Source organism: Takifugu flavidus, chromosome 3 (assembly GCF_003711565.1).
Source record: "Takifugu flavidus isolate HTHZ2018 chromosome 3, ASM371156v2, whole genome shotgun sequence".
Classification (NCBI taxonomy): domain Eukaryota; kingdom Metazoa; phylum Chordata; class Actinopteri; order Tetraodontiformes; family Tetraodontidae; genus Takifugu; species Takifugu flavidus.
In genome coordinates, this window is record NC_079522.1 from 16,211,810 (window position 1) to 16,232,542 (window position 20,733).

The 20,733-nt window shown below is 44.0% G+C and overlaps 1 long non-coding RNA gene across 1 annotated transcript; it reads right to left on the bottom strand.

Moving 5' to 3' along the window:
• Positions 1-485: 485 nt before the first annotated feature.
• Positions 486-10,301, bottom strand: LOC130522487 (uncharacterized). The gene is made up of 2 exons (XR_008949635.1): positions 8,878-10,301; positions 486-1,762 (listed from the first exon to the last, which is right to left on the bottom strand). It is a non-coding gene; the product is annotated as an uncharacterized LOC130522487 (long non-coding RNA).
• Between the last annotated feature and the right edge of the window lie 10,432 nt (positions 10,302-20,733).

Sequence of the window (20,733 nt, forward strand, 5' to 3'; positions counted from 1 at the left end):
ATGTTCGTGTAGCTTTAATCTAAATATGATCCGTGACAACGTCAGAAAGCACGGCTGAGGCTGTCTTATGGACGATTGATCAAAAACTGTTCACTCTTCTCTTCAATCAACCTTGTTTCATTTGTCTGGAATAGCTGGGAAGTCTAGATGTTATTTCATTTATATTCATGTACAGGCTTCACCGCTACGATAGTTTTACTGTCCTTTTCAGCTTGATGACTATTAGTTTCACTTGTTTTGACAAATTCAGGGCTTCATGTTGATTATTCAATTGAAACTTCTATCACACGCTAAATGGACACAAAATTAATGCTACGCTCGATCTGTTTAATTTCTCTCACGATAATCAAGTGAAATTGTGAGCTCTGATGAATCAGGTTTCAATTTCTGTCACATCTTAAATCTGGTGTGTGTTTGGAATAAAGGGGTATAAAAGTGTCAAAATCATTCCAGACGGTAACATACACAGAACAGTATAATATGCATACAGAAAAATGAGTCTTTATTGACAGGAAATGTAATAACAGGAGCATATCATATCGTTTACAAGTATGAGTCGGGGAGACTGGGATGGGAATGTGCAGAGGCCTGAAACCCAGCAGACAATGTAGCTGTAGACTGACACACAGAATCCTACACTATATGCCAGGTCCAGAACTGACCACACGTCAACAGGAGCGAGTCAAAATCCTCTTCGCAGATGGAAAGCGTCTGAGATTCACAAGGAGAAGAAGATACAGACAGGATAATCCTATTGGGGAGCTAAGAAATTCAAAGACTTTCAGTAGTTGCAAAACAGCAAAAGCATAGTTGGATCATGAAATCAAGCTTGTGTCGTCATCGTATCCTGTTTAATAATGGCCGCCAGCGGAGACCCAGTAGCCAGATGTAGCTGCTGACAGCCCCACAGGATCTACACTGACTACTGAGCAACTGCCGGGCGCCCTCTCTGCAGAGCCAAAATGGCCGCCCAGATGCCCGAGTACAGCAGAGCCTTGGGAAATTCGGACGAGCGGAGCTTGACAATAAAAATGTCGCGTTACAAATATGGCAGAATAAACTACATCCTTGGAAAACATCTGAATGCCTTTTGATCAAAACAAAGGGAAGCGAGCTTATTTCCCCAGGTGCACGTTTACGTACGTGTGCCACATGCGTAACGACATTGTTCTTTTCATAGCTGGCATTTATGCGCAGATATTGAATTCTGGGGTATACCTTTGACCAGATTGGGTATTTGTCTTATGAGTGCCCTTACTAATTAACCTGGGCAGCCCTAGCTTGGCTAATAGCATGCTTTAATTACACATTAAAAGTACAAGGTTAGCCATACCTTTAGCTTTATGGGCAACATTTCTTGAAATTTGAATGAATCGAAGCTATTAATGCATCAGTAGACTCAATCAAGGTAAGCCGTTAACATAATAGCAAGCTACTGCCAGCATTTGAGTTCCCTTCACTGCTCTCTTTTTTTAATCATCTGGAATTTGATTCTCTTTCTGTAACACTATAGAAAATGTGGTGCCTGTGGAGACGGTGCCATTTCCTCCTACGCGCTTGTCAGCATCGCACCAGACAATTGGTTCTAACAAGTAAAGAAAACACAGCAAGATGGCCGACTGATCCTGGCTGTTGCTGCATCCATTTTGACTGTCGCAGATGGGCACTGGAGGCCTTCCCGATGACTCCCCGATTGTGGCAATGGCGGTGGCGTTTGGGGGGAGGGGGGGTCCCATCTGCCATTTGAAGTCTGGCATGAGTCCTGTGACAGAAATGAGAGAAAAGATTAGCTGTAGTCACGAGAGATTTTTGCAGCAGTTGTACGACTATTTGATTTTTAAGAAGCACCGACTGAATTGTCTTGCTGTCGCATAGCTGTCGTGGATAGTGGCCTATATTTGTTAGCCGGTGCTGCCTCTCGATGACACTGCGCCCCAAAATTTTAGCAGAGGCGCACGGGAACAAAACCAAATGTGGGCTGAAAAGTCATGATTCGAGGAAACGAGATACTAGTTTTAGAACAGGAAGTCTTGATCAGTTAAGAAGATGAACACTTCCCGTTGGTTGTCTGAAATTACAAAGGCAGGAAACCAAAACGTTTGTGATACAGTGGTGTAAGCAAAGACAAAGGCGGTGGTGTTGGAAATGGTGAACATGTACTCTTACGTGGACACTGTATGCTGAGGCAGAACCAGGAGGGCAGCCATTTTGTCCCAGCATCACATACCCTCATAAAAATGTGTCAGATCTACATACTTCAGCAATCAGAACTCTCCATACGATCCGGAAAACTCTATTTAGTAACCAAATAGCTAACAGCCGCTTTCACTTAGACTTGAATACGGTGTCATTGTGGTGCGACATTGAGGTATGGTTGTGATTTAGCTTAGTTAGCTTGCAAATAAGGGCGGGGCATTTCCAGATGAAATATCCACTGGATAAAATGTTGGCAAAGGAGGATTTATTTTTTTACTGCGAGCATCATATTTGTATTGACATTTAAATAAGGGGGAACGTTTTAGCTTGTCTTTTTACTTAACGAGGAAACTGTCCGGTTATAAGAGCTCCCCACTCCCCCAGCATGAGGTCAGAGGAAAATTGCTGCCATTTCAGTAAGTTTGGTATAATCCTTTAACTCTGCTCTCCCTATATCATCCACCTATATCCTTTGTAAAATCTGGCAGTGATCCAGCAAGGAGGTATGTGAACTCTGCTTGGCCTGGAACACTAACCCCCCTCCCCAGTCCAGACCGCCAAACAATGTCTCCCTGTGTTGCAGCGTGGAAGGAGGGGGGAAGTAGAGAAAGAGCAATGAGCTAAACCAGCAGTTTGATCAATGCCTTCCCTCCTCTGTCCTCACCCCTCCTCCCACTCCTCCACCCTCTCCTTCCTTCCTGTTCCCTCCATCTCTCCATTTCCGGCTTTGTAAGAGGTAGACAGGTGGCCCAGACTGCTAATTTTAACCGAGCCGATTGTCTGTATGCGTTTCCCACAGCTATGTATAGACACTAGCATTTAACACGCGCGCGCACACACAGGCCCACACACACACACACACACACACATACACACAGACAAGAGCCTGACCTCTAAAATGTGTGATCCGTCCATTCATCCTCTCCCGCCCCGTTGTAAATGATCTTCCCTGATTGGTTCTCCCTCTCAGCCAATCACAGGCTCTTCTGCTGCCCATTCATAAAATCATTAATGTAGAGGAAAGGTGGATCATAAATTCTAATCCAACAACTACAATTTATTTATCTATTTTTTTTACATCATTTAATATGTTGTGTTAAACAACCAAATATATGGACAAGTGATTATAATTTAAGTTGAAGAATGATAGATTCTCTGCCATGAGTACCTTGAGTTTCTTTATTAAATCTGACACAATTTGTTAACTTTTGCTCTCTCCATTAGTGAAAGCTACAAAACCCGATGTTTCAAACTATTTTTTAAAACTCCTATTATTATTATTATTCCTGTGTTTGATGAGCAATGAAACGAGTGCTGCCCAGACCACCATAACCCTCCCTGCCTCCCCAGTTTTTCCAGACTATCGCCTTATTTATGCAGATTCGTCGCAGACGCCAACACACTCGGGTGTTGTTTTCCCCTCCATGTACCGGTAGCTGCCACGACTGGGAAGTCTCGGACCTGTTGAGTTACACATTTATATATAGCAAGGTGTGACTGTGTCAACGTGACTCATTTATGTGTGCAATCCAGAGCACAGATGAATGACTGAGGGCGGCCACGGGCTAATTTAGACAAAATGTTTCTTTTCTGATCACCTAAATGTCCCAAATGAAAAAATAACATTTGAAGATTCGATATGTAGTTATTAAAATATATGGTTGATGGGAAATATTGTGTGTGTTGGGAACTTTAGCTTAAAGGTCCAGAGAGTAGCATTTTAATTTAGCATTTTAATACCAGAGTTGTTTACTTTAGTAAATATTGATAAATATTGATGTGGGTCTCATGGTTTCTAATATGTTTGCTACAGTAATCCGAAAAATGCGAATTTGGTTAGCCTACTTGGCTAAAATCGTTGAAACTAGGTGCCACCAAAACTTTAATCCTAGCTCGAGTTGGTTTATTCGGATAAATGTATTTGAATTTTTTTCTGAATTTAATTGTTATTTAAAAATGAAATGGGAGTTTAAATTTGTATGAACTAAATACTGATTAACTGTGCAGCAATTGGACATCGCGACACAGAGCCCCGCCCACAGGAAACCTGTGCTTGAAGTGGGACAAAGACTGTGTGTGTGTGTGTGTGTGTGCGCTCTTGTGGGTGGTTGCATGTGGGGGTGTGTGAGGTGCGGAAATTTTTCAGGAAGTTGCATGATGATCCTGTGTTCTGGGTCTGTTTTAGGTGACTTTTAATTTCAGTTAAAGCTTTTTTTGAAGGCAGTGCAATCTTTTTTTTTTTTTAAATTAGATTTAAGAGAAAATGCTGCATTTAAATAAGAAAAGGAAGACTTTTTCTTAACCTCGAGATGTCAGGGCATTCTGGGAAATGTGGAAAATGCATGAAAACATTTTTCTTCAAAGGTCAGCTGACATAAATGTCTGTTTCTTCTTTAGCAAATGGCGGATTTCGAGAACGCTGCCCCTGCCGTGCGATTAAACCCCCCATCCGCTCATCCAAACACCTCAGCAGAACGATGCCATCCCTGTTTGCGATGGGCTATCCAAGATAACAAAAAAGGGCTACCCATTGCTATGGCAACAGAGAGTAATTAGCAAAGAGAGGCAGCATCGTTTTGTGTGTGGTATGTGTTGGCCCGCTTTCAAGAGAGCTCTGGGAGGAGGAAGAATAGAAGATGAAGTTAAGAGCAGCTCCCAAGCAGATCTCAGGTAGTCTGGTATAATCGGTCAGCACCCCCACGGCTCTGTTTTCAAAAATCACGCCTCAGCCCTCTGCTGCTTGGTCCAGCTCCGTGTTAAAAACGGGCTTTTTTAAGCTGCTGGTCTGGCTCACGCAGCTCCAGTCCCTCCATCTGGAAGTCATGTGACCCGTTTTCACCGACACCGTTTGTTTCAGAACGTCTCCACGTTTTAGGAGGCAGAAAATGTAGATCTGGGCGGGTGCTAACGACTGGGCTCTGGGGCGACGCAGATGCTGCTTGGGCTTTAGGTTGCTTTGTTTTTATCGTTTTGATTTTTAAAGAGAACACAGTGACGCGCCAGTGGGTCACTGGTCGGCGTTCCTACTGTAACAGTTTGTAGCTGGTGCATTTTTGGGGGAGATTGTTTCCCATGTCTTCGCAGGGATCTGATCTAATGTAAAAGCAATCTTGGAATCGGCTGAGCTCTGTGTATTTAGATGCCTCCAGACAAATGCGCACATACATAAAACACCCACACAGGTGCAACACAATTTTCTGCTGTTCTTCAGGCATCGAGTCCTCCATCAGTCACTCACTTCTCCGCAGCAGCTAATGGCAGCCCCGCAGCCCACAGGCATATAGATGCTAAGAACAATTATGCAGATGCAGGCTAAAACCACTTTGTGGTATAATCCAGCAAGCAGTCCATTATTGTGATTGTCATTAGTGAGTGGGTGATTATGGTTTTTGACAAAGACGCAGGAGAACGAGCGGAGTGCCGCTGGTTTTATGCAAATCTGGCAAGCCTCAATTTAATATGTCAGATATAATGTCACTGTATTTCTTAAGGTTAAGGGCAGTGCGGAGGTGTGTGACACGCCACAGGAGGGCAAGCAGACAGGTGGGAAGCTGAGGCGCTGTCTCCAAAAAGCCCTGACCAGGTTGGGTTCATCCCTCTTTTAGGTTGGGACTCATGGGAAAGCAACTGGCGTCGCTGAAGGACGCACGTCGGCGATGGACTGAGAAGCAACAAGCGGACCAAAATGGCGGAGCTCTAGAGCACCTACACAGAAGATGGTGTCGGGTGAATTTGAATAACGTGTTGGGAAACTCTTCACTGGGAAGGAAATCGGTAAAAACGGATGCAATAAAGACAAATTTCCTTTAAAATTAAGGAGGGAAAAAAAACCTAATCTAACTCGATAGTCTAGACGTCGTTTTTGGAGTCACCTGTTAACTATGACATAAAATGAGTGAAACGACAGACAGACAGACAGACAGACAGACAGACAGACAGACAGACAGACAGGCAGGCAGACAGGCAGGCAGGCAGACAGGCAGGCAGGCAGACAGACAGGCAGGCAGGCAGGCAGGCAGGCAGACAGGCAGGCAGACAGACAGACAGACAGACAGACAGACAGACAGACAGATAGATAGATAGATAGATAGATAGATAGATAGATAGATAGATGGGTCAACTGAGCACTTTCCCCCCTGAGCTGGGATCTGATGGGTGTCATGTGAGGAGACAAACATGTCAGCGGCACCAATAATGTGGTTAACTTAAAGAGGAAGGCGAGGAATGTATCCTAAATTCAACTCCACTCCTCCGCCCCCCTCTCCTCCTCCTCCTCCTCCTCCTCCTCCTCCCTTCAGTCATGGGTTCTCCGCTGGGTAATCGCATACCAAAAACACAAGAATTCCCCCTTCTCTCCTCTCCAAGCAGAGCCACCGCCACCCTCCCAGCCGCCCCCACCCCACCCGCACGCCTTGCAGCATCAAGTTGGACGGAATTGAGCAGGAGCAAACCGGATGATTAACGAATCTAAAAGCATAACAAAACAAAGGTAAATCACTGCGCTGCATTGGAAGTTGACAGAGAGGGGATCTGCTAAAGAACCGCTTTATTCAACACAACAGTCGGGATGATAAAACTTAAAGCTTCTGGAGAACCACACACAAAAAGCTGTGTGGAATCCAGCTGCTACAATATATATCGGAAGAAGGACTGCTATTTATTTTATTGGAAAAAAAATCATGACTACTTATTTTCTAATTGTGATGGGAAAACTGTATAAATAACCAAAACAATCACAAGGAGAATTCGCTGTTATGTAAATTTAAGTCCTCGGGTTTTTGGGTTTTTTTGGGTTTTTTTTTTTTTTTTGCTACTTTACGTATAGATGAAAGAAACAAACATTAAAAGAAAACGCCAATCGCGTTGCGGCCATATGACGCCCGTTAAGCGTGTCATTTTATAGACCTTTATTATGAAGGAAGTAACCGGAAGCGCGTAATTGCCGCCGCCGATGTGCGGCATGCTTCGGCTTCGCGAGCGGTTCCCGAACGGCTCCTAATGTGAAAAATACAGAGAAAACGCCGGGCGCATTCCTGAGACCCAGGGACTTCCAAGCCCGACCGTGACAGTCTGTGTGTGTGTGCGCGCGCGCGCGCGCGCGTTCGCGCAAACCATGAGTCTCTGCGGGGGTGGAGAGAGCTTTGGAGACCACACACTTTGCGCATTGCCCCCACGCACACACATACTGGGCACTAAACAGCAATTTTTACCTTTAAAGTAATGAAACGCTTAAGTAAAGCTCCACGAATTCGACTTTTGGGTTTGGAAGCACGGCCATTTAGCGCGTAAAAACCCAAAAGTTGATCCAAAACTCCCCCCGAAAGCCCACATGGCCAGGCGAAAGCTGACGCGATGAATTGGCGATTAATCTTAATCGAGAAACTTTCATAAAGGCGATACCATCAACATGATTTCACCTTTTTTCGCTGCGATCACATGCCGCGTTGCGCAACCCGAGCGGAGCGAGCCTGCGATCGGTGAGGAGGACCGAGGGGGGAAAAGTGCTAAACCAAACTTACCCTTTCACCAAATAACGTCAACAACATAAACAAGGACGCGGTCGCCCGGAGTAGCTCGACCCTCCGGAGAGATAAAAGCGCCGTAAGAAAACTGGCTCCACTTACCGTGGCTGCGTCTGCTGGCCGCATGTCCCCATGAGAGTGTTGTGCGCCAGTGTGTGTGCGTGTGTGTGCGCGCTGAAGTTCATACCGATACTATAGGTCGGAAGCGCAGCGCGACACGTCAACGCGTGTTGCCTCCATATCATAAAGGATTCTTCTACCGCCGCCTGCCCCAATTGGTGCGCAGAGTAGGGGCCGGGGACCTCTGTGGCCACCCCCCCGGTGTGTTGTAAAATAATTATTATGAAATTTGGAAAATGAAAAATGAAAAACAGCGAGTTGAAAGGCGTTTGAGAGAGATGCGCGCTGATGGTGCGTCAATACTAATTTGAATATTGATTTTCCGTTTCTGATTTAAGGGGGGCAGATTACAAAAAGGATTTACAAGTAAATAAGACACATAATCAATTTGATTTTTTTTCCCTCTCCCGCAAACACACACACACGCACACGCACACACAGGCAATTTTAGGGTACTACTTTGTCTCAGTCATTTCCCAATTGAATTCAACTTTATCGCCATTTTAACCAGCCAGGATTGTTTTTTCACAGCCGCTGTAGCTCAGCACATGAGACTTTAGTGTGCAGAGTCCCCCCGCTGATTCAGATGAAATCCTGATTTATTGTGGTCTGTTTTGACCACCGCCTGCAGCTGCAGTTGTGTTAAACGTTCTCATTATACCACAGGAAGTACAAACCCGCCACAGTGTTGCGGAACATAACCTACATATGGAGACTATATAGTATTATCTACATTTTCTTTCTTTTAGAATAGAATTGCCTGCAGCGCGCACAGCGCGTGTGTCTCACATATGCGCGGATGTGATGGAGCAGCGCAGCTGTCAATCACTCCGACATCTGACACAAGCACACGGAACAAGCGCAGCCGTCCTCGGCCACATGCTGAATGAAATGCTGCGGCGCGATGCTGCTTTGTCTCCTTCATAAAGAGTGTGATGTCTGCAGTGGGGAACGCGTCCGTCTCGGTCCCCTGCAGCGGAGCAGACATGCAGGCGCAAATGTTGGCTGCTTGCAGGCATGCAAAACACAGAAAGCTTACCACCAGGCTCCCTCCAGGTCTGTAAAAGCTTCCCAGAGCAACCCCGGCCGCCGTCATCTGCCTCTTTATTTCTCCCTGTGTCTCCTATCCCTCCACACTTCGCTTTGCCTGGTTTTCTATCCTCCTCTCCGTCTCTCTCTCCCTCTCTCGCTGCTCTCCACACTGATCTTTTAAGTCTGCCAACCTCTCCTGATCAATGGACAGCCGGCAAAAGCAGGCAAGCAAGGCGAGCGAGCCTCCACCTCCTCCAGCTTTGTGTGCATGCGTGTGCACGTTTCACTGTGAGGAGGCTTCCAACCCACACAGCACTCTCTAGAGCTCTCAGCCTCCACAGTGCCTCATCAGTTGACCACTCCACACCCCTACGCATCAATCGTGTGCATGCGGGTGCACACCCACGCGCACTAAAAGCAAAAACCTACATTTCCGAGTCACCTGAAGTTGATTCTTTCTCCCCCCGTTTTTTTGTGTTTTCAGCAGAGCTGCGGACACTTATCTCAATTCTTACAGCCTGTAAGGACACTTGTGTCATTTATCTCTTCAGGTGAAGTAAGTAGCAGCAGCAGGGCATCAAACTTGACACAACAGGTTAACCTATATATGTAACATAGTTTAGGACACATATATCTCAATATATCAACGTTAGAGATGTCATAGGTTACGTGTTAGATGATAGTATATAAAAAACGCAACATAAAAACACGTATATTTTAAACATCTTGGGTTATTATGAGGACATTCATTTATTTTAATGTATACATTTGTTGTATATTTGACTATGAAAAGGGAATGTGCGCTGCATATATCACAACGGGTGATATATCACGACTGCTGGGACAAGTTCAAGCCCTTCCTCTGATGCTTGTTCAGATGATGGTAATCCATAAATACGTCTTACATGGAATTGATTGAAATACAGAGAGTAGTGGCTGGTTCATACATGCGGTGGGTACAGTTTGCTGAATTAAATGATTTACAGCTTCCTTTGACTACATATATTTCAATATATAACTATTTGTACAGGTGAGTTTTGTCTGTATGGCAATAAACATGTGAAACTGTAGCAGTTTCCAACAGTTCGCAGTATTAATGTGATTGTCTTTTAGATTTAGATGCATCCAAACGCATCCCATTTCTATACCACAGCACTCGACCAGGGTCACCATATCTCACGTCTGAAGAGAAGCTTCATCGGGCTTAGATATGTCAAAGAATGTGCGTGACCTGTTCTCAACAAAGGTTATAAATAGGTGATAAATAAATTATAAATGGTTATAAATGATTAAATCCATCCATGAGACCTTGCTGTGTGAGATACCATCAGATGAGAAAGAAACACACACACACACACACACACACCCACACACACACACACACACACACACACGCACATGCATGTAATTCAAACAGCAGCATCAGGAGGGTTTGAATCTAATAACAGCAAAGATTTTACCGGTCTGGGGTCCTGGTGGTGCCCTGCTTCAGCTGGATGACAGCAGGAGGAAGGAGCAGCCTCAACACCGCTAACGTGGCTCTCAACAGACTGAGCAGATACTTTCAAACAACCCCAAGAACTGGAAGCGATTTGCTTCATGCAGCCGCAGAAACACGGTGGGGAGTGATTGGCACCGTGGCTGAAGAGGCAAGCGTGCGTTGATTGACAGATGACAGATGCCAGAAAGCACAATTATCGTGGGTGAGTTTTAATTCCTCTTCATCCTCCCTGCCTCTCGCCTCCTGCTCTTCATCCAAGCTCTTAACTACTGTGAATTACAATTGTATCAGGGTCTAATTGTGCACAGTGGCTGCAGATAGATTGTTGGCATGGTGGCTGCAGGCAGAGTGTTACCGCAGTGGCCTGAACTCACTCTTAAAAAGTCCTAAATGTGACTTCCCTCTGTCCTTGTCATGCCATGCTTCCCTGACTTGGACAATAAATTGCTATTAAAATACCTTAGGTGAAAGAAAACTTGATTATATTGACCCCCCCCCCCCCCCACCAGGAGAATTGCCCTGACACAAAGACTAAACATTTTCACGCAAATGATTATTGTTTTACATTTTTCCTATGGAATAAACACAAAGCTGTATTTAAAGACAACACCTGGCTCATATAAGAACATCAATCATAAATTTACATATTGAAAAAGGAGCCTATAAAGTTTCCAGTTCTGCTTTTTGGTCCCATAATAATGAAAATCTACTTTTTAAGGCATCAACACTCCACACGTGCTGGTTTAATCCCTCTTGAGATGTGACAGATATTACATTTCCTTATTCTATCTGTCTGCCAAATGTAATGTCATGCAATACAGATTTAAACAAACAAAACAAAAATACATTTAAATAAAGCAGCAGAGGCAGCACTAATTACTTTTAGGGGATGTGCAGTTTATTGCAAATCACACCCAGAGAACTCCCTCAACTCTGTTGCGATGTTCTGAGGGGGCGTGGCTTTAAACCCACATGACAGAGTTTCAGGAAGTAACCCAGTCTTAGAACCATGCTTGGAGCTGTGTGTCATCTCGGAGTAATGTTGTCAATTCTCAGGTTTTTTCTTTGTTCTAGTGTTTAGCTGTCAGTCTCGTTAACCCATTTGCAAGCTTTTTTTTTCTTGGTCACCGTTGTGAAGGAAAACACAGGTTCCTTTCTTATCTCTTTCAAAGACAGACCTTAAAAGTGACTGAAAGATTCCTGAGTGATTCACAGCACCTGAAACTTCACATGGGCCCATTAATTGAGCCGGAAAAGTAAATTAGGAGGAGGAGTGTTTAGTGAATCAGTGCCCTGATATGAGTCAGCGTTCATGAGCTTTTTGGTGTGTGTGAAGTAAATATAAGGTGCTTGATGTCCATCCTGATGAGTGCTTTACATTCACTCTGAAGACTTTAAAAAACTGACCGCTGCTAAAATATTCCCAGCAAATGTTCAAAATAAATAAACCCAAAACAAAACAGGTAGAAGACTGTTGCACAACACTGGTTACCTTTCATAAGTGGTAATCAGGACAGCTGCATAGCAACAGAAGCTCTCCAACCTGAAGCCTTTGGTGTGCAGGTTATCTGCAGCTCTCTTCGTTTATATGAAGGAGCTGATTAAGTCCAATTTCACAGAGCAGTTGAATAATTCCACCATCTTGTTTGGTGTCAATTAACTTTAATTAGCACGCATTCGTCCTCAACTCGTAATTAAATATTCAGCCAACAAGGCGGCGAATGCAGCAGTAGAACTGAAGACGTGCACTCCATCACTTTGTTCCCTCACGAGGCGAGCGAATGTAAACAAGTGTCAATAAAAGGCAAGGACAGTCTGAAAAGCCTGTAGTCCGCAGGTAGTTGTTGGTGCGTGGGCAGCTTTTCAGGCTGAAAACAATTTCAACCCACCGGAGCTCATGGATGAAAAAACACTCATGTGGATTTTGTGCTCTGGTGTGTCACCAGGTGTTGGTGTGAAGAACAGAATACAACCCAAAACAGCGGCTCGACCGCCGCGAGAGGAGCACTGATGAGAAAGCAACATTTTCACTGCATTCGACTCCGACCTGGAGGCAGAGCTGCAACCAAATCATTATATAACTCTTGTCATTACTCTTCTTTCAAGTATTTATTTTCCCTCAAAAGTTATTCAACTATTTACATAAAAAATAAAAATCCATAAATAAATGATTCAAAGGAACCCTCGTTTCACAGAATTGGACCTGATTTCTTGCTAACGTCCTTTAGCAAGAATTGGAATTTCTTTATTTTTATAGCATCTGTGACAACCAAATTATGGAGTTTGCCTCGTCTCATCCGCTCCTCTCACTCATTTTTAATGACTCAATGTCAGTGTGTCTGTACAGTTGTGTTTTGATCCTCAACTACAGGTTGAGGAGAAGAAAGATTCAAAGGTAATAGGTTGACTTAAATAGACACAAAGCAGCATTTGTGCTCCAAACTCAAGGCTTTCTTTGTACAGTGTATGTGTCTGCGCCCCGTTTGTGTGTTTTTTCACTAGTCCTTGACTATGTAATGACATTTGCCGACAGGAAGTATTTATTCTGTGAATAATAGTGTGATTAAATACATAAACGTGTATTTTACATTCATCATAGACACCAACCAGTAGGGGTACTAATGTCGAATACTGCATTATTTGATTTAAAAACTTTGGAAACATCAGTTTCCAAAGCATTCCAGAATCCTAGTTAACCCAGCGCGTAGAGACAATGTCCAAATTTCATGATGGGGTATTCTGTATTCCTGAAAGATTGAGTTAAGTCTGATGCTAAAGTTAGCATAGCTGGTTACCAAAAAGCTCTGTGAAGGAGGTTTAAGATTTAGGTTTTAGCGTGAGCATCCAGAACAGAATAGGATATCCGTGTTCTTTTGAACATGCCAGGAAAATCCCCGTACTTCTTTTGCTCCGTCCTGATCGCATGCTTTGGTCCATGTTTCTTCTCAAGGCTCAAAATCTGCCAAAAATGAATAAAAATGCAAATGTTTCTCTGACCAGAGGTGGAAGTCGAAATGATTGGATTGCATTCATCCTCACAGCTAGGAAGCTGATACTTTATCTTCTGCCGCAAAGCAGATCACAGCCAGGCAATTAGTACATCAATACAAGGGCCCAAGATGAGCACAGAAGAATCCACTTCTCCCATTTTGCAGCGTGGATGCTGTATGACACCAGTAATAACACTGGTCTCTACCTGCGTTGTCTTGGAGGCTTCATTATTAAAGCAGCAGACTCTGGAAATACTCACTGGACACGTTCCAGACTAATATTATTCATCTCGAAACAAGAGTTTGCAGGTTCGAGGTTGTTGTGCATGCCAGGGATTAATGCCTAAAAAAATGTGCTGTACACTTAAAAACAGGTGTTGGCAGAACAAAAAGGGATCGGTCGCCTGCGCCGACACAAAAGCTGGAGCCGTGCCAACTCTGCAAAATTTGAACACTGTCAAGGTTTCACATGAGGTGGTGGAAGGTGAGGTGGAGGATTGCCACAGTTTATCTGGCGCTGTTGCAGAGCCCCAATACACATATCTCCTTTATTCTTTCTCAGCTGTGTAATCTTGGTGTCCTGTTCTCTTTCGCTTCAGACAAAGTTCTGAATCGTGTACAGCTCCTTTTCTTGTTGTTACAGTTGAATACTTTCAATCGTGCCTATTAATTTCAAAAATGTGCTGCATTTTACCTCCCAAATCTCGGAAATCGAAAGCAAAACTGGCTCTGGCTTTAAAAGGTGTGGTGTTTGGGTTCCTTTCACACTATTCCCGATATTTAAAAAACATTGAATCCATAAATAATATATGTATTTTAGTATATTTTTTGGAGGATTTTTTGAATAACATTAGGCTACTTTTTTTGGTGTGAATGTGTGTGTTTGGGAGACCGAAACATCTTTAGCGCACAAGTGCTAATGTGATCTTGTGACTTCCTCCAGCCGTGCGCCCTAACGCGTCGTCTGGAAACACCTGAAATCTCCCACGCCGCTCTCCAAGAGCTAAAGCGGCATGTGTAAACCGTCTTTCCTCTCGATAAACTCCGTGATCATCCAGATCCTCTGTGCAGGGAGAAGCTCTCTTTTAGCCCAGGTGTAGGAGAACTGGTTCTGTAAACCGCCTGTCTGAGCCTGAGTCATTTACATAGGTAATGGTAGGGGTAGTGCTTAAAAAATGTGTGTGGGTGGAAAATATACAATCCTCCACCAGCATAGGAAAACAGCCAGCGAGGGAGAGAGAGGCAGAGAAGGAGACGTAGGTGTCAGGCTCCTGAAACACTCTAAAATGATGGGTAATTACATTTCAAATTACCAATGGGAACAAGAGCGAACTCCCAGTCTTTGGTGCTCAGGGAAACGCATTAAGTGCTCTGAAATCAGCGAGCAATAGGTAATTTGTAGAATTCCTGTGTTTAGGCAGCACTCATTTGCATAGCTGAAAATACCAGGATAAAGGGCCACTACATCCAACAACAAATCAGGTTTAGGCCTTATCTCATTGGTTAATTAAAAGCAGGGGCGGTGTGGTGGTGATAAAACCACAGTGCAGGACATTTCCAACACACCTGAAATTAGATTTTTTAGTTTTATTTTGGCCACTATTTGTGCAGAACTAGCATCTTTCTGCTACATTTCACTGGATCTTGCTGCCGGAGCTTCAAAATAAAGGTGTTTTATAGTCGGGATTTCTTCGCAGAAATGAGTGAGATAACATCGATTGCAGATAAGAAGCTCTGGTTATCTCACATTAGAGTGGGGTTTTAAAGCAGGTATTTCTGGCCACATTCCTGTGCTAACTAATCAGCGGCGATGCGGCTGCAGGCAGGAAGAACTCGGAGTGTGTCCTAAGCCTGCGCCCTTCTGACGAAGGCTGCGTTGAAATGTAGGAGAAAAAAAAAAACCACTGCAATTTGATGCAATTTTAGTGTTTTAATCCCGCTGTGATGCAGCCCAGCACCACTGACACTATCTGTAGCCCGTCCTCATCACACGTTGGAGCTCTTCTGTCAGCTCTATCCATCCATCCTCATTTGTTCAGGAAAAGGAGCTGTAATCTCTCTCCCTTTATTAATAAAAAACCAAAAAATACTTGATGAGACGAAGGACCCTCTTTACCGTAATGCTGTTCAACCTGAACTTATTAAATCAAAATGTTATCGTTGTTGAAAATTCCCATCATTTTTTATATCAAGCTAAGTTTTTCCTTTATTGCAATTAAAATATATATTTCTACTACAAACAGTGTCATAAATAATAAAGACAGATCAAATGGATATAATAAGCATGAGCTTTTGTTTTGTTTGGCCTGTCTGGGGTGAACAGACACTAAAAGGATGCTAAGATGCTGGTAGTTTCCATCACACTCCAATCTTAATCCTTTTCTCTGTGTTTTGAATTTCAAATCAGGGCCTTGGACGGAGATTGTATGAGTTCTGACATATTTTACGGCACAAAAGACAACAATATAAGGTAAGAGCGGACCTTCCTTTTTCTGCCCTAAATATAACACGTCTGTCCACCCTAGATTGAGTAATGTCTTAAAGATTCAGTGGTTCAGGGCTCTGAGTTAAATAAAAATGCCATCTGTCATCTGCGTGTCATTATTGCCATCGTTGCAGACAAAAGCTAAAGCAAAAAACAAACTGTGGTTCCTTTCACAACCACTGGAACCAGTTAAAAACCTCCAGTCTAAGGAGAAGGAACGCGTTTGTACTACATTTGGTGAAAGAGTCACAAAAGCCACTCAGATGCATCCTCTGTGGAACCTCTGGTTCAGATTATATTTCATAGGAATTTAATAGTTTATCGTCTGCTTCAGTCTTTCAGTCAATACCAAAATAATTGACTGACTCCGTGTGGGCCTGACATTGAAAGGAACAGACAGCAAAAGATGACATAGAATAAAATCACTCGGTGGGTTCAAGGTTGCGTCTCTTTCACTGGAGTCAAAGGGTCAGACAAATATAAAATAAATATATAAATATAAAGATGTCCACCGAAGCCTTAGTCTCCTGCCGCTGATTTCCACCTTATATGTTGGTTAATGTCCATCCTCTCAGCCTAATTAGGGCTCCTCGCATCAGCAACTGGCCACCAGGTGGTGATTATCTTTATAGGGGAATTAATGTCTTCCGCCACGTCTCCATGATAGCGGTAGCAAACCCAAATGCTAATCAATTGAGAGATGCTATACATCGTATGCCATGCAGCTTGGCAGGTTTTTGATGATATATATCGTTGTGGCAACTGAGTAGGTCTGCATTTATGGGTTCTGTGCTCTGATGAGCCGGCCCTGCTGTGTGCACGGCTCAGGACACGCGAGCTAAACTGTTGGAGGTGCAGCATCACGCTTGGTTTTTCTCGTCGAAGGGGGCGAAAGCCACGGTCAGCTGGGGTCTTTGCCAAAAACGGTACAAGATTTAAAAAAAAAAAAGAGAGGTTCTTGAAATATGTGAAGCCACCATATGTATCTTATGTTGATCGTGCACACACTAAAACACAGCTTGTTAGCATGGTCGTAGCATGTTGATATGATAGTTATTGATGCTGGGTGGAAGCTGTGTTGCGTCGGAAGTAAACTAACATGAACAAGTCTTCATTTTTTTTGTGTTTTAAACTCTGCTTTTCAGAGTTTGTCATCCTGTGACGTGCACTTTTTTTTTTCAGGCTTCAGACACGAACTTGACGCGAAACCTAAGCGGAAATCTAAATGCCAACAGCATCTGTTTGTTTGGCAGATTTTTGCCAAAGTTTAACCCAAATCTATCCCTCAGATGAACTTCTTTCTGTTTTTTTAAACCAGATTAGAGGTGGGCAAAAGTCCCTGTCCCCCTTCCCGCCATATTTCTCTTCATTTTTGCGGCTCCCTGGCTGACTGGTCAGATTGTTGCTATGGAATGTGCTGTGGGACAAAAGGAGCGGAGATCCAGAAACTCAGTGACCTCCTGGAGAGGCCTCACTCTCTTTCTCCCTCCTCTCACACTATTTGTCCACCCCACTGCCGCCTCCCCCAGCTCCTATCTTATTCTCTCTCTTTCTCCATCTGATGCCTGATTTTAGCTAACTCTTTTCTCTCTGTCAGCCTTGTTGTTTGATGCAGACCCAGGTACTCTTGCTTGGCCTTATATCTATATTCTTAGCCTGCAACAACACACACACACACACACACACACACACACACACACACACACACACACACACACACACACACACACACACACACACACACACACACACAGACAAACAGGAATGTGTGGGAATCTCCCTCTGGCTACCTCTGTAACCTGCATCTGAAGCTGGTGAGGGGCCAAGGAGCCAACAGACCCAGGAGAGAACATGCAAATGGGAGAAGCGGGTTAGCTGCTTGGCTCAGATCAAAGATCCTCTCCGCATAGCTCAGCTCCACTAGACATGCATGAACAACTTCCACACACAGTCTGCACGCATGTGTTTGTGTAGGCGTGTAGGCTGGAGTGTACGCGCATGTGCGTGCACGCCTGGTGCTTCCATGTATGTGTGGGCAGCAGAGAAGCAGCAGGACTGGCGGTGGGGGTGGGGTGGGGGTAGGAGTGGGGGGGGGGGGGGGGTGGAAGTGTGAAGGCAGCACCGTTTATTTTAACATGAGTTCATGCTTTCAAGGAATTTATGCTTTAGGCAAATGACTCATGCTGAATAAATGATCGGTGACCTTGGAGAAACTGGTTCGAAACATGTGCTCTGGGGCAAAGAGTGATCAGTCACATGTGTTTGTTCACCGCTCGGAGGCATGTCGCCGTCACGTGGGCCGCCGCGCCGAACTTTGGGAGTCGGCGACACGTTGCAGATTTCGCATGCTGCCGTTTGTGTCTCAGGGTGGAACATGTGAGACTGTTATTTCTCCTCAGCGAGGGTGTTGTCGGTGTGCCGTAACATGTTTGAATATGCATCTCTGATTCACCGCGACCTGATTCATCACAAAGCCTAATTAATTACACACCTGTTGTTACTATGTGGTCTTTCCTGGCTGCCTTTGTTGACTCCACTCCTCCGTATTTGTACTTAGAAGAAGTGTTGCTCTGGTGTCGGTGAACCACGGTGGGACCGATCGTGATGCTGGCTGAGCTGATGAGCTCCAGGAGGTGGCCAGGGATGGCCTGGGACCACATTAAAAACAAGCAGGAGTGCAAAACCGGCTTCAGAATAAGGCAGAAGAGGAAGGAGATGAGCAGTAACTTGCACATCAGTGGGGCTAAACGATATTTTAGGTGTGAAAGGTTGAATGTTCAGAGAAAGAGGGGATGTTGTTAATGTTAACTGTAACAGTATTTTGCTCTGCTGTGTTAACAGGTGTGTTATACAAACGGTGAGTGCTAAAGACGTCAAATTAAAACTTATATATATCCAAATTTGTTTGTACTTTATTATTCAAAATATTTCAGAATGTCAGGCTTTACAGGGTTGTTTGTACCCACCTACATTGTGGATCACCAGCTGTTTGCTGTTGTATCACAATTTTTTTTTAAAAAGAAGGACCTAATGGCTAATCTTTGTGATTAGAATTTTTCTCACCAAATGGCACGTATATGACGTCATAGCCTCCCCATCACTGACGCACACAGTAACCCCTGAATATCTCGGAGGACACCTCCTTTTAACTTGTGTTAATATGTCATTGGCTAAATTGCTTTAATTACTTGCATTTGCGCAGCATCGTCACAGCGCTGGATCTCAGCAGAGTAGGTAAGCTCCAGCTGCAGGCATGGGCCACATCCCTCAGCAAAGGCAGGATCAATGCAGGATTTCTGGCGTGCCAACCACTGTGGGCGTTATCTGTGGCGCTGGCTGAGGTCATGCAGTGTATCTGTACGTGCGAGTTAAACATTTGTGAAGACAAGAGCAAATCTCCCGCAGCTGATTTGAGGATGGGATGGTTTCAGCCGAGGAAAACCCAGATTTGAGAGAAAGGGGATCTGAGTGACAAATGACATGAGAGAACCAAAGCATTTCATAAAGCAGGACTAAGTATGTTATCCTCTACAGTTGCAGATGGATTTTTGACCAAAATTAGATTAAAACACATCCGTTTAGTGGGGGAAAAATAGAATTTGTCATGCCCCTCGGGCAAAATGGCTGCTTGTACGCTGGAGTGCATGGAGGAGAATTGTGAGTAGGAGCTTCAGCTGAAAACAAGATGGAGGAGTCGCCAAATGAGTTAATTGAAGGGCAGTGGCAGTTTAGATTTGCAGTGATGATAGCTTGTGGGGAACAGGGATAGAACAAATGGTCCGGTCTGGCCTCAAAACACCACTCGATGGGAATAATTGTAGAGGAAAGAAAACAGCCTGAATGGGAGATGAGTGAAAAGATGATTGCCAAAATAGGTGGATGTCTTTGGGTGAATTGGAGACAGAATGATAAGCCAACTACCTTTCTGGTGCGTTAATCACTTCCTGGGCCACTTTCAATATTTTACCAACTTCCAACTTGCTCTCAAACACGCCCCCTTGCATGTTGCTAGTGCAGAATCTTATGCTGCTTCATATTCTGCATTTCTAGCATTTAAAATGTGAAACACCGACTGCACAAAGAGATGAGAGGTGGAGACGTTAAGGCATCAGCAACTATTCCTGTACAAACTTGATAGACACAAATCTGCTATCTGAGGCGTATGAGTGTGTTGAGAGATGTTCTGACGCAGAACCATCGTTTTTAAAAATCTGTAGTGTACCAAAAAGATTTTAATTATTTTATTAATGCTATTAATTAAGCTCAGCTATGCAGAAACTACTGTGTGACAGTGAAGCCTTGAGGGAACGAGCCTTTTGTTGTATTATTATCTACAATACAGCTATTACTGATCATTAATGTCTCATTCCTTTTACATTTGTAAATCAAGGAAATCGTACTTCATCGTGCTGGGCTGCAGCACCCGCTCATATCAGGAATACAAAGAACAAAGACGGACAGATCAAGGACCCCGTTTTTGAGTTTCCTTCATAATGCGGCAACAGTCTTTTCACATTTAAGCTGTGGCGTATGTTTGTTGTGTGTTATGTTTTCTGTAACATCAGCTTCCACCCTGTAATCTCTCTGCAGAGCATCAATTCTACATACAGTATATTGAAAATATTTTTCTCTCTCTGACTGTGCGTGTGTGCGTGCGCGCAGGCGCGCGCGTGTGTGTGCTTATGTACAAGAGAAGCGAACATGAACACATGGGGCGCGTGGGCGTCTTCTGGCAAAGGACAGCCACATTGCCTCCGTTTACAACAAAAGCAGGAAAAAAAATGCTATATTTCATATCTGCCAGTGAAATTTTCAACACGAGCTTGAAAATTGTCGGTTTGTCTTTTCTTTGACCGAAGAAAATGGAACAATCAGCTGTCCATTCCA